Raw genomic sequence first — 14,770 nt, 5'->3', positions numbered from 1 at the left:
AGGTAAAGTTTCCTGACATCAATCTGAAACTTGAGTTTTTTGCAATTCTTATGAATGATAGTGGTTTACTCTTTTGATACAAGTAGAACAATTCTAATTTCTTATCTATGTACCAATCCTTCAAATATCTGAAGAAATCCAACATATTATCTCAAATCTTTTCCTTTCCAGGGTAACCATCCCTAGTTCTTTCATATGATCTTCATATGTTATGGAGTCAAGGCCATCAAATTACCATCAATCTGGTAATCATCCTTTGGACAATCTCCAATTTATAAATGTCCATCCTAAACAGGGGAACTCAGAACTGAATATACTATTCCAGATGATATATGAGAGAAGCAGAGTACCGAAAGACAATCTCTTCTGATTCCTGGAAACTATAACTTTCTTAATGCACCCCAAAATCTCATTAATATTTTTGGTTGCCACTCACACTGTGAACTCATATTAAACTTGAGATCCATTAACATCAAGTGATTTTCAAACAGATTATTCCCCCCATTTATACCTCCCCCCATCTTGTGCTTGTGAATTTTATTTGCTCTACCCAAGTCTAAGATTGGTGAATTTCATCTTATTAGCCCAATTACTGGGATGTTTAGATCTTTCTGGATCTTACTGGGTCATTCATTGTTAATCAGTTCAAGTTTGGGATCATATGAAAATGTAATGAGAATATTTCCATGGCTTTTTTTCCAAGTTGGTAGAGAAAAAGCATCACAGCACAGAGTGTACAGGGAAAATTCATTGGTATGTTCCTGCCATTTTTTTTATAACAAATTTTTAACAATAACTCTTTCAGTCCACCAATCCAACAAATTCATAACCTACTTAATTTTTTATTTCCTATTCTACATACCTCCATTTGTTCCACAAAAGCCATTTACATTTTTAAAAATTTGATAAAACCTAGGTGAATTATATCTACGGAATTCCCCTTATTTATTAGATTAATAATCCAATCAAAAGAGAAAAAGGAGTTAGTTAGGTACCACTTGTTGATGAAACCAGATTGTTTCTTTTTCTAACTGTTCACCAAACATCTTTTTTCTTCCTAACTCTGGCAGATCCTTCCTAATTTCCTTTGTTAGCTTGACATTCCTATCTTTCAATTTAATTAAGGGTATACCCTGAGGATCTGGTCCAGACCTATTACTCTCTTTTCCCTAAATTTTTTTGGTAGTCTCACCAGAATTTAATCAATTTAATTATGATATTCATGTAAACTATTCCTTTATTTATAAATATAATCCTGAGCCCCCTCCTGAGTTAGTCTCCCATTACCAGTTTTCTATTGTGTATTGTATAGTGAACATTTGACACCTCATCTCAAAATGTTCAAAACAGAATTCAACTTCTTTCACTTCCTCCATATTTCTCATTTTTTTATCGAAGGTACTATTATTCTTTTAGTCCCACAGGCTTTTAATCTCACCATTATATTAACTCCCTATCCATATATTATGTCCAATCAGTCATCAGATCTTACTATTTTTACATCTATAACATTTTTTTTCTGACCTCTTCCTTATCCTTACGTAGTCAACACTTTACAGGCCCTTATCACTTCTTACGTAGACTATTGCTATTCCATTCTTACATTGATCCCATTACCTCAAGTCTCTCTCTCTCTCTCTCTCTCTCTCTCTCTCTCTCTCTCTCTCTCTCTCTCTCTCTCTCTCTCTCTCTCTCTATATATATATATATATATATATATATATATATATATATATATTGGTATGGCCTTCCTTGATATATTATAAAATCTTTAAAGTTTGGCAACATATCTTTTTAATTTTTGCATACTCTATTTCCTATCAAAGAGATATAGGATCATAATTTAGGTCCAAAAAGGACTTTAAAAGTCCTTTTTACAAATGAAGAAAGTCTGACACATATAGTGCCTAGGGTTTTACAATTTCTAAATATGAGAAGCTGAATTTGAATCCATGTCTTCTGGCTACAAAAATCATTATACTACATAGATTTTAATGCTCCCATAATAATGTTTGGCAATAATAATAAATAAACAATCAAATGAGATAGTTGTAAAGTGTTTAGTAAACTTTGAAGCACGATCTAAATGCTAGTTACTAAATAAATGAATTTTTAAGTGAATAATGGTGTTTGATGATGTTATGCAGCATCTTCAGGTTTAGAGAACATTTGAAAAGCATTTGATCTTCACAAGAATAACTGGAGGTAACTGCTGCAGGCTACTATTCTTATTCTACTGATGAAAAAGTGAAGACTCAGAGAGATAAAGTAAGTGTTTTACCCACAGTCACAGAAATCATGAAGTTCTCTAGAGAAGAGATTAAAATCAAATCTCTCCTGGCTCCAAGTCTATTACTCACTAATAAATGAATTTTGCCTAGGTTCCTTCACCATAAGCACCTGACTTCTTATGCTACAGGCTAGAGGATAATGAGGGCTTGTGTTGGCCTAAGTGTTAGAAGGAGCTTGTTGACCAGCAATAACTGCCTCTAGGCATGTGTCACTTAAATGAATTGTTGCTGAGGTGTAATAATAGCAATAGCATCAATCACAACTTACTTTTATGTAGAGGTTTACTTTCAAACAACCCTTTATGAATATTATCTTATTTGATTCCCAAGCTAAAAATAAATATTTCTTAAGGATATGCTATGTAATAGGCTTTGGATACAAAGGCAAAAGTAAGATACTCCCTATCATCAGGAAGCTTTCATTTATAAAAGGGATGCAATCAGTTTACAGATTAGTAAATTCAGATAAAAAAAATTAGATATATACAAGGAAAGGGGAGAGACTGAATACTAGCAGAATCCAAAAAGGCCTCTTGCAGATTACTGTATTTTAATTAAGCCATGAAGGAAGCTAAGAATTACAAAAGGCAAAGGTAAGAATAGATTGCTTGGACTTATGGGCCAGCCTACGTTGTTTGTAGTTATTATTGTTTGTCCTTTGTTCTCTAAGAAGATCATGACCTCAGGGAGGAGATGCCTTGACATGGAAGTGAGTTGGATTGAAGTGAAGCAAGGTCACCTGCCTCACTTTCCCCTCCTGAGCCATTTAGATCCAGTGGCCAGATATAGATCGGGAAGACTCAAGATGGTCCTTTGATGAAATGAGAGACCTTGGTCTTTTTAAGGCCAACCTGTACAAAGACCTGGAGGAGGAAAGTGAAATATATGCTGCCAGGATTAACAAATGGACCAATTTGGCTAGAGTGAAATTGAGAATAATGGGTAATTAGCTTGGCAAGATAAAATGGAGTCAATTTGTGAATGGTTTTAAATGCCAGAGAAATTTGCATTTTTGTCCTAATGCAGCAGGGAGTCACTGAAGCTTCTCGAGCAATGAAGTGGCATAGTAAAATCCAGGTTTTAAAAACATTTATTTAACAGCTTTGTGGAGAATGCTTTAGAGAGAATGTGGAGATTGAATACAAAATGACCAAAGAAGAAATTATTATGATAATCTAGATAAAGGACCTAAAATTCTAGATTAAAGTAATTGCAGAGTAAATAGAAAGTAGAGGTATGTAAGAGATCTTGAGGAGATGACAGAATTTGGCAACTGATTAGATATGGAAGGTATGAGAGAGAGAGTGACTAGTCAAGGATAGCTCCTAGTCTCAAAACAGTGACTAGAATGATGTTGCCCTTGACAGAAATAGGAAGTTAGGGGCAGCTAAGTGGTGTAGTGGATAGAAGACCAGCCCTGAAATCAGGAGGTCCAGAGCTCAAATCTGGTCTCAGACACTTAACACTTCTAGTTGTGTGACCCTGGGCAACTCACTTAACCCCAACTGCCGCAGCAAACAAACAAACAAACAAACAAACAAACAAACAAACAAAAAAAACAAAAAAAAAAAAAAAGAAAAGAAAAGAAAAGAAAAAGAGAAATAAAGAAAAGAAAAGAAATAGGGAAGTTAGGAGAAGAGATGTATTCAGACAGAAAGATAAATTCTGAGTTTGATTTGCCTCTAAAATAATCAGTTGGAGATGTCAAATTACCAATTGGAGGAGCAGGGAACAATTCAGGAGAAAGATTTGGACAAGGTATACATGTACGCTGAACCAATGGGAATTTATAAGGTTACCAAGAGTGAGAATGTATAGAGAATAGAGAAAACAAGTGTTTGGGATAGCATCTCAAGATGTACTCATGCATAGGGGGCAGATTCATGTGAATTAGGAACCAACAAGGGAAACTGAGAAAGGGAAACATATCTATTTATATCTGAATAGTTCGTGAGATAAAACATTTGTTAAACATTCATTATGTGCCAGGCATTGTGCAAAGTGCTTGTTTTATAGAGGTTATAAAAACAAGTAAGAAAATCAGCCCACCATACTCAAGGAGCCCACATTCTAATGGATAAGACAATACTCTGCTTTGAAGCTAGTAGCTGGAAGGTGAAGTAGAAGTTTGGCCTTTGGAAAAATAAAGCAAAACCTCAATTATCAGTGTTGTGCTACAGTTCTCTTTTATAGTCCTGACTCAGTTTCCCTAAATTGCCTGCCTCGGTTTCCCTGAATTGTTCTGCCTCAGTTCTTAATTGTTCTGGTCAATCCTGCAAATACCACTCCTCCCTCCTAATCATGATGATCCAGATAAGGAGAAAGATCTTCTAACTTATGCATCATCAGAATGTTGGGTGCTTCTCCCCATTCTGTAATTTATCAGATGTCCCCCATGCTTCCCTCCCCCCCCATCAGAACCAGATTGATAGGCCCTTTCCTCTCTTAGTACTCTGACTCTGCCCCCTGCCTCAATCTACACCCTGTATCTGAGCCATATATATATATATATATACATATATGTATATATGTATATATATATATATATATATATATATATATATCATTGAAAATTCACATTCTTGGAGCCCTGAGACCAAACCATGGTTGCATTTGGTCCCAGTAAATCTCTCCCTTTCAAATAAAATATTAAATACTCTCTAATCTCTATCTAGCCTCAGTTTCTCTGGCATTACATCAGAGCTCAGGATGAATTATGGTGCACTCCAATGTTTTGGTGGGGATTTGGGTGGAATTGAAATGGTATGCTTCTCAAATTCAATCCAACATTCTAAGTGAGGAGTTTTTAGTTTATGTGTGTGTGTGAGAGAGAGAGAGACAGACAGACAGACAGAGACAGACAGAGACAGAGAGAGACACAGAGACAGAGAGACAGAGACAGAGAGAAACAGAAACAGAGAGAGACACAGAAAGACACAGAGACAGAGAGAAACAGAGAAACAGAGAGAGACAGAGAGACACAGAGAGACAGAGAGACAGAGAGAAACAGAGACATAGAGAGACACAGAGAGAAAGACACAGAGACAGAGAGAAACAGAGAGAAACAGAGAGAGACAGAGAGACACAGAGAGAGAGACAGAGAGAAACAGAGACAGAGAAGGAGAGAGAGACAGAGACAGAGATGCACCCTCTTGGAAATCTGGGGAAATCTCTGGTTCCCTTCTCAGAATAAAAGTTTTCAAATGCAAAAAATCAAAAACATGGGATGCCAAAGGATACCAATTTTTTTTTGGGGGGGTTGTTTGTTTTGTTCTGTATAGTGCCTATATAAAGCAAGTAGGAATCCTAGAGTTGGAATGTTGTGACATTCCTCAAGCTTCCCTTTCATTTATCAATGTTAACACTTTCTGGAGAATCTATGTGGAGGTCACAGGGATCCTCATATATCACATATATCACTTCTTCCAAAGCCCTAGGTTTCAATGGATTTCATAACATTCACTTTGATCTTTCTCCCCCTTTTTTTTCCATTCTTTTCACTTTAAACTTGCTGGCCAATAATAGCTGGACATTGTCAGAGAAAGCAAAGATATTGTTTCTTTTCTAAAGGGTGTTTGGGAAAACATATGGAAAGCACATACAGGAGCAGCCAAAGCAGTAGCAAAACACTAAAACAAGACATTCAACTTAGTTTCTGACCTAAATCCCCAGAATGGACTGTATACTTTCAGTGAAGTGGTAGACCTAAAAAGATAGTTGCTTTTACTTTGAGGCTCCTAAAAGCTTTTTTTTTTTTCTTTTTTTGGTCTCCTGTTTAATTATAAAATCAAAATTGGGAGAAAGCAATATGACAAACTTTATATCTAAAGTGTTTTGCACATCTTAAAGCATTGTATAAATTATAGTAATAGCAATGATAAATAAAGGAAGACTATCTTGGTGATTATTAAATCATATAAGTTAAAACATATCAAAATATTATTAATAGCAGTCATCACTAGGCCCTCTACTAATGACATTTTGCTTGCCAGAAAATAAGTGTTAAATCATGGTTACAAAGAGTATTGCAGTCCATTTCTGTGAAGAAAAAAAAAAAAAAAAGAGGCTTCATTTGGTTGGGAAGGAAGAAGAAAGCATGAAAACTGAAGTACAATTTGAATTCATTTAAAAATGATATACTTACTTCTGTCACATACACCTCTCTTGTAACTTCAACAAACTTAATAGAAGTAATACATCAATATAAAATTGTGTCCTCTATTCAATCATAATTTGAAATCCACATGGGCAACACCTTTGTAACTTGAATTGTCATCCATCAGCTCAATTGTGATCAAGGAGTCCGATTCAACATTTACTTTCTGAAGTCTAATATTTACCAAATGTTCAGACTAGCTTTCTTAGCAATCTTCTTTTACAAATTAGGAAATGGAGACTATTGACTGAGACTAGATGGTTTACCCAAGGTCACACAATGACTCAGGATTAGAGCAGCTATTATAGTTTTAATTCCTCCAGTTGGTCATTGTTTTTCTTTGCCCAGTAAGCTGTATAGTGTGCTATATCGCTTGAACTGAATTAAATTGTTTTACTGAGTGCATTAAATATGATTCATAGTGCCACCTACAACATTTGCTTTAACTCTCAGGAAGTCTTTCTCATAAAGATGTAAAAGAGCTATGCCCTATAATTAGCTCTTTGCCAAAGTCATGGGATTGAATCCATAACACCATTGTGCATATTTCATAGATTAACCCAAAAGTTTCTTGAGAACTATGTAATAATGTGTGGGCTGCATTTAGGCTTTTATAGATCTTACCTAAAAATAATACTTCATTACTTTATTTGCCTGAAGGGATAATGTAGAACAAAAAAAAATTTAAATGAGCTAGCTTTTCACCACTATTTAGTAGGTCTATTATAAAAGTAAATGCATTATTACTAATAATAACACTAATGTGCTATCATCCTAAATATTCATAGTCTTTACCCTATGTTGCACAAAAAGTTTTTAAAATATAGAGATTTTGCTAAGGAGATCAGAATTACACTGGAACTGAAGGAAATGCATATTGTTCTTATTGTCCTGTCCATTATTGGAGTTGTACTGAGCATACTTTCTCTGAGACTACAAAAAATAAAATTACATTCTAATTGTTTTATTTATCTACAAAAAACAAAATTTTATCCAGCTAGACCAGTCCACAGAGCACTAAATATGAAGGAATAATGGCAGGATAACTGCTTGTCCTTTGACTGTTTCTATCTGAACTCTATGGACAGATATAAGAATGAGGTAAGAATAAAAATCGTAAGGACAAGAGCAACTTCTGCTTTTGTGGCAATTGATGCTTCACAATCTCCAAGCATCGTTGTCATTTATCTCAAGTCATTTTAGTTGTTTCCAACTCTTCGTGACCCTATTTGGAGTTTTCTTGGCAAAGAGACTGGAGTGATTGATCATTTCCTTCTCCAGCTCATTATACAGATGAGAAAACTGAGGCAAATAGGATTAATGACTTGTCTAGGATCACACAGGCAGGAAGTATCTGAGAACAGATTTGAACTTTTGAAAATGAATCTTCCTGATTCTAAGCCCAGTGCTATATCCACTGTGCCACTTAATTGTCCAAAGCCATCTTTACAGATTCCTTATGCAGAAAATGAGAGAATGAACCTCCCTAAGGTGCACTATTGTTCTCAATACTTCTTTTAAGAAGGCTATCAGAAAAAAAAAAAGAGACAGAATCAATCTAAATCTTGCCTTGCCTCCACTAACTCCTGACAAAAAGAGGAAAAGAATTATTTGCCTTCATGAGGCTTGGACATGAGTTTAAGCTAAAGGCTATAGCTATTATCATGAATACTATTTTAGAGCAAACATTGCAGATTTGCTTTGAAGAAACTGGAATTGGGGGTACAGGAAAAAAAAAAGAAAAATTCCAGCACCTGATTCTTTGCAGATCTTTAGCTGGTGCTGAGTTAAGATGGTTCCCTTAGCAGCAAGATTATTGACTACAGCTCCAAACTATTTAATCGAATCACCTCCAATGTAAGGTCAATTTTGTAGATAAAGGGGGCTGCCTTATCTAAAACCTTCTCTCTAATGGTTTCTGAGTAGTATCAGCTAATGAGCATCTTATTACAAACATAGTGAATGTTGTACCACACTTCTTTTTTTTCTACATAGCTATCTGAATCCAAGATGTCTGCAGGCATGAGTTATAAGAGAAAATTTTTAAAACTCTAAATGACCTATGCCTTATAGTTCCATTCTTTGATACATCTTTTTGAATGAATTCATTGGTATCCATTTACCTTAATTATGTAAAGATTGAATTCATTATCCATGGGCATACAGAACATATTATATGCAACCTAATGATATTAAATTAAGATTACATTAACTAATACTAGAACACCATTATCCAAGTGGCAATAGAAATTTTTCAAATCTAAACTACTTCTGCTTTAGTCTTTGCTCAGGCCAGATCTAGGAATATCCAGCAAAAGAGCTCAGGCTTTTTCTTCCATACTTTTTATTAGAAGAAGCAAACATAAACTAAACCCTAGCACATTTGTATTTACTGTCCTCCAGTATCATTTATTGCTTTGGGTTCAACATATGAGCACAAAAGCTGTAAAAAGAGTTGTCAGATTTTAGATGTATAGAGTCATTGTTCATAGGACTGAATATTTTCCACTTCTATCTGTTCTATTCTATATCTTATACTGACATGACAGTGTTGTACAGAGAAAAGAGCAGTGATCTCTGAAGTTAGAGATTGTGTTGTGTAGTCATTTTTCACTCACGTCCAACTTTCTGTGACACCATTTAGGGTTTTCTTGGCAAAGATACTGGAGGACTCTAGCTCATTTTGCAGATGAGGAAACTGAGGCAAACAAAACTAAGTGACTTGTCCAGTTTCACAAAGCTAATAAGTTTTGGAAGACAGTTTTGAACTCAAGTCCTCCTGACTTGCTATTCTATCTATTGTATCACATAGAAAAACAGTTCAAACTCTTCCTTTAATGCTTACCATCTGTGTAACATTGGGTAAATAACTTTCCTGGGCCTCAGTTTCTCCATCTATAATTGGAATCCCTTTAACCATAAGAAATTAATTAGTCTTTGAAGTCTCCTCTAAGGTTTCTTTTTTTTTCCTTTTTTTAAAATTAATTTTATAAATATAACATTTTTTGACAGTACATATGCATAGGTAATTTTTTACAACATTATCCCTTGTACTCCCTTCTGTTCTGAAATTTTCCCCTCCTTCCCTCCACCCCCTCCCCTACATGGCAGGCATTCCCATACATATTAAATATGTTATAATATATCCTAGGTACAATATATATGTGCAGAACCGAATTTGTTGTTGTTGTTGTTGCAAAGGAAGAATCGGATTCGGAAAGTAAAAATAATCTGGGGAGAAAAACAAAAAATTCTAACAGTTTACACTCATTTCCCAGTGTTCCTTTTCTTGTGTTGAAGATATCCACTTCCATCAGAATACATCCTCATAAAGTATCATTGTTGAGGTGTATAATGATCTCCTAGTTCTGCTCGTTTCACTCAGCATCAGTCGATGTAAGTCTCTCCAAGCCTCTCTGTATTCATCCTGCTAGTCATTTCTAACTGAACAATAATATTCCATAACATTCATATACTATAATTTACCCAACCATTCTCCAATTGATGGGCATCTGTTCATTTTCCAGTTTCTAGCCACTACAAAAAGGGCTGCCACAAACATTTTGGCGCATACAGGTCCCTTTCCCTTCTTTAGTATTTCCTTGGGATATAAGCCCAGTAGTAGCACTGCTGGATCAAAGGGTATGCACATTTTTATAACTTTTTGGGCATAATTCCAGATTGCTCTCCAGAATGGTTGGATTCTTTCACAACTCCACCAACAATGCATCAGTGTCCCAGTTTTTTCACATCCCCTCCAACATTCATCGTTATTTGTTCCTGTCATCTTAGCCAATCTGACAGGTGTGTAGTGGTATCTCAGAGTTGTCTTAATTTGCATTTCTCTGATCAATAGTGATTTGGAACACTTTCATATGAGTAGAAATTGTTTCAACTTCATCATCTGAAAATTGTCTGTTCATATCCTTTGACCATTTACCAATTGGAGAATGGCTTGATTTCTTATAAATTAGAGTCAATTCTCTGTATATTTTGGAGATGAGGCCTTAATCAGAACCTTTAACTGTAAAAATGCTTTCCCAATTTGTTACTTCCCTTCTAATCTTGCTTGCATTCGTTTTGTTTGTACAAAGCATTTTAATTTGATGTAATCAAAATTTTCTATTTTGTGATCAATTTGTTCTCCTTTGGTCACAAATTCCTTCCTCCTCCACAAGTCTGAGAGGTAAACTATCCTATGTTCTTCTAATTTATTTATGATCTCTTTCTTTATGCCTAAATCTTGGACCCATTTTGATCTTATCTTAGTATGTGGTGTTAAATGTGGGTCCATGCCTAGTTTCTGCCATACTAATTTCCAGTTTTCCCAGCAGTTTTTGTCAAATAATGAATTCTTATCCCAAAAGTTGGGATCTTTGGGTTTGTCAAACACTAGATTGCTATTTTTATTCATTATCTTGCCCTGTGAACCTAACCTATTCCACTGATCAACTAATCTATTTCTTAGCCAATACCAAATAGTTTTGGTGACTGCTGCTTTATAATATAGTTCTAGATCAGGTACAGCTAGGCCACCTTCATTTGATTTTTTTTTCATAACTTCCCTTGAAATTCTCGACCTTTTGTTCTTCCATATGAATTTTGTTGTTATTTTTTCTAGGTCATTAAAATAGTTTCTTGGAAGTCTGATTGGTATAGCACTAAATAAATAAATTAGTTTAGGGAGTATTGTCATCTTCTTTATATTTGCTCGGCCTATTCAAGAGCACTTAATGTCTTTCCAATTATTTAAATCTGACTTTATTTTTTTGGCAAGTGTTTTGTAATTTTGTTCATATAATTCCTGACTTTCCTTTAGTAGATATATTCCCAAATATTTTATACTATCAACCATTATTTTGAATGGAATTTCTCTTTGTATCTCTTGCTGTTGTATTGTGTTGGTAATGTATAAAAATGCTGAGGATTTATGTGGATTTATTTTGTATTCAGCAACTTTGCTAAAGTTCTGAATTATTTTTAATAGCTTTTTAGCAGAGTCTTTGGAGTTCTCTAAGTATACCATCATGTCATCTGCAAAGAGTGATAGTTTGATTTCCTCATTACCTACTCTAATTCCTTGAATCTCTTTCTCAGCTCTTATTGCCGAGGCTAGTGTTTTTAGTACAATATTGAATAGTTATGGTGATAGTGGGCAACCTTGTTTCACTCCTGATCTTACTGGGAAAGGTTCCAGTTTATCGCCATTACATATGATGTTTACTGATGGTTTTAAATATATGTGCCTTATTATTTTAAGGAATAATCCATTTATTCCTATACTCTCAAGTGTTTTTAGTAGGAATGGATGTTGGATTTTATCAAATGCTTTTTCTGCATCTATTGAGATGATCACATGGTTTTTGTTAATTTGGTTATTGATATAGTCAATTATGCTAATAGTTATCCTAATATTGAACCAGCCCTGCCTTCCTGGTATAAATCCCACTTGGTCATAGTGTATTATCCTGGGGATGATTTTCTGTAGTCTTTTTGCTAATATTTTATTTAAGATTTTAGCATCAATATTCATTAGGGAGATTGGTCAATAATTTTCTTTCTCTTTTTTCAGCCTACCTGGTTTAGGTATCAGTACCATGTCTGTGTCATAAAAGGAGTTTGTTAGGACTCCTTCAATCCCTATTTTTTCAAATAGTTTATAAAACATGGAGTTAATTGTTCTTTAAATGTTTGGTAAAATTCACATGTAAATCCATCTGGTCCTGGGGATTTTTTCTTAGGGAGTTGGTTAATAGCGTGTTCTATTTCTTTTTCTGAAATGGGACTGTTTAGACTATTTACTTCTTCCTCTGTTAATCTGGGCAAGCTATATTTTTGAAGATATTCTTCCATTTCATTTAAGTTATCGAATTTATTGGCATAAAGTTGAGCAAAGTAGCTCCTAATTAGATCAATTTTTGTTTTTGCTTGATCTGAGATGAGGATGGCTACTCCTGCTTTTTTGGTTTTGCCTGAAGCATAATAGATTCTGCTCCACCCTTTTACTTTTATTTTGAATGTATCACCCTATTTCAGGTGTATTTCCTGTAAACAACACATAGTAGGATTCTGGCTTTTAATCCAGTCTGCTAACTGCTTCCTCTTTATGAGGGAGTTTACCCCATTCACATTTGTGGTTAAAATGACTAATTCTATATTGCTTGCCATCCTGTTAACCCCTGCTTATGCTTTTTTCCTTTCCTTCCCTCTTACCCCCCTACCCAGTATTAAACTTGTGAACACCACTTGCTTTTCACAGCCCTCCCTTTTTAGTATCTCTCCCCCACCTTAAAGTTCCTCTTTCTATTTTACCCCTTTTTCTCACAATTTCTGTATTCCCTTCCCCTTAGTTTACTCCTTCCCTCCCACTTTTCAATGAAGTGGAAGAAGTTTCACCATAAATCGATTATGTCTATTGATACACACTATGTTCATCCCCCACCTTTCTTTCTCTCAGATATAATAGGTTACCTTTGCCTCTTCATGAGATGTAGTACCACCACTTTACCCTTTTTTATGATATCATTTCCTTTCCACCTCTGGTTTCCAGGACAAATTATACATGTGTTCTTTACATATCTTTATAGCAGAAATATAGTTCTCAAGATTTCTTTTTACCTTTTTAGAAATCTCTTGAGTTCTGTATTTGAAGATCAAACCTTTTATGTAGGTCTGGTTTTTTCATCAAGAATAGATGGAATTAATTTATTTCATTAAATGTCCATCTTCTTCCCTGGAAAATGATGCTCATTTTTGCTGGGTAAGTTATTCTTGGCTGCATACCAAGTTCCTTAGCCTTTTGGAATATTATATTCCAGGCCCTTCATTCTTTTAATGTGGATGCTACTAGATCCTAGGTTATCCTTATTGTGGCTTCTCCATATCTGAATTGCTTTTTTCTAGCAGCTTCCAATATTTTTTCCTTCGTCTGATGGTTCTTCAACTTGGCCACTATATTTCTTGGTGTTTTGATTTTAGGGTCCCTTTCAGTAGGTGATTGATGAATTTTTTAATGTCTATTTTACCCTCTGTTTCCAAAACGTCTGGGCAGTTCTCTTTGATAATTTCCTGGAAAATATTGTCCAGGCTCTTTTTGTCTTCACATTTTTCAGGGAGTCCGATTATTCTCAAATTGTCTCTTCTGGATCTGTTTTCCAGGTCTGTTGTCTTTACAATAAGGTACTTGACATTCTTTTCAATTGTTTCATTTTTCTGGTTTTGCTTGACTACTTCTTGGTTTCTCCTTGAGTCATTCATTTCTACTTGTTTGAGTCTATTTTTCAATGATGTATTTTCTTCACTCACTTTTTTTATATCTTTTTGTAATTGTCCAATTGAGTTTTTAAGTGAGTTTTTTCCTTCTATGGAATTTTTTTCCATTTCATCCATTTTATTTTTTAGAGAGCTGTTTTCTTTTTCCAACTCACTAATTTTATTTCTGAATGATTTGTTTTCTTTATCCACTCTGTCTTTAAATGCATGGGATGACTTCTCCAGACTCTCTTGCCAAGCTTCCCTTTCCTTTTCCCATTTCTTTTTCTACCTCTCTTGTGAGAGCTTTTTTGATTTCTTCTATGAGACTCTTATGTATTGAGGAGCAAATCATATCCCCCCTTAGGGGATTCCTCTGGTGACAATCTGCTTTTAGTCTCCTCAGTGTTTGAAGTCTGCTCTCTCTCCATACAGAAGCTGTCAGTGGTTAGAGCCCTTTTAAATTTTTGTTCATTTTGTCAGAGTGGGAATTGAAGAAAACAAATTGACAAGAGAAACAATTGGTCTGTTTGGGGGGGGGGGGGGTGGATGGTGTTACCGGCTTCCTCTACAGATTTCGGGAGACAGTAGCGAGGCACTAACAGGACAGCAATGGGTGTTTGCTGTGTCTGCACTCTGAGGCTCTAAGAATGCATTGAGTTACTCCAGGTGGGGGTGAGGGTGGCAGGGTCCCGAGAGATGCTAGATTTCCGGGGTTTTATTCTTCACCTCCAGTGTTTACACCCTCTCTGCTGCTCCCGGCTTGCTGCCAAGATGGAATATCCACACGGGGATAAAGGTCTTTTCACAGAAACGGAAGAGATCGTACCCCTCTCCTATCTTGTCTGAGCTATATGAGCTGCCTGCCTCTCTCTCACTCCCTGCCCTCAGTCTGCACCCAGTCTGTTCGTCCCTCCCCCGAGCAAACACAGACCTTCTCTGGCGAATTTCAAGGATGTCGTCTCTTGGTGATTATTTGTGGGTTTCTTTTCCGCTCAAGCATTAATTCCGAGGCTTGTCATGAAGTAAGTCCTGAGAGAAAATGCAGAGCTCAAGCAGCTGTGTGCCTCCT

The sequence above is a fragment of the Sminthopsis crassicaudata genome, chromosome 3, assembly GCF_048593235.1.
Source record: "Sminthopsis crassicaudata isolate SCR6 chromosome 3, ASM4859323v1, whole genome shotgun sequence".
Taxonomy (NCBI): Eukaryota; Metazoa; Chordata; class Mammalia; order Dasyuromorphia; family Dasyuridae; genus Sminthopsis; species Sminthopsis crassicaudata.
Note: the sequence above shows the minus strand (reverse complement) of the source record.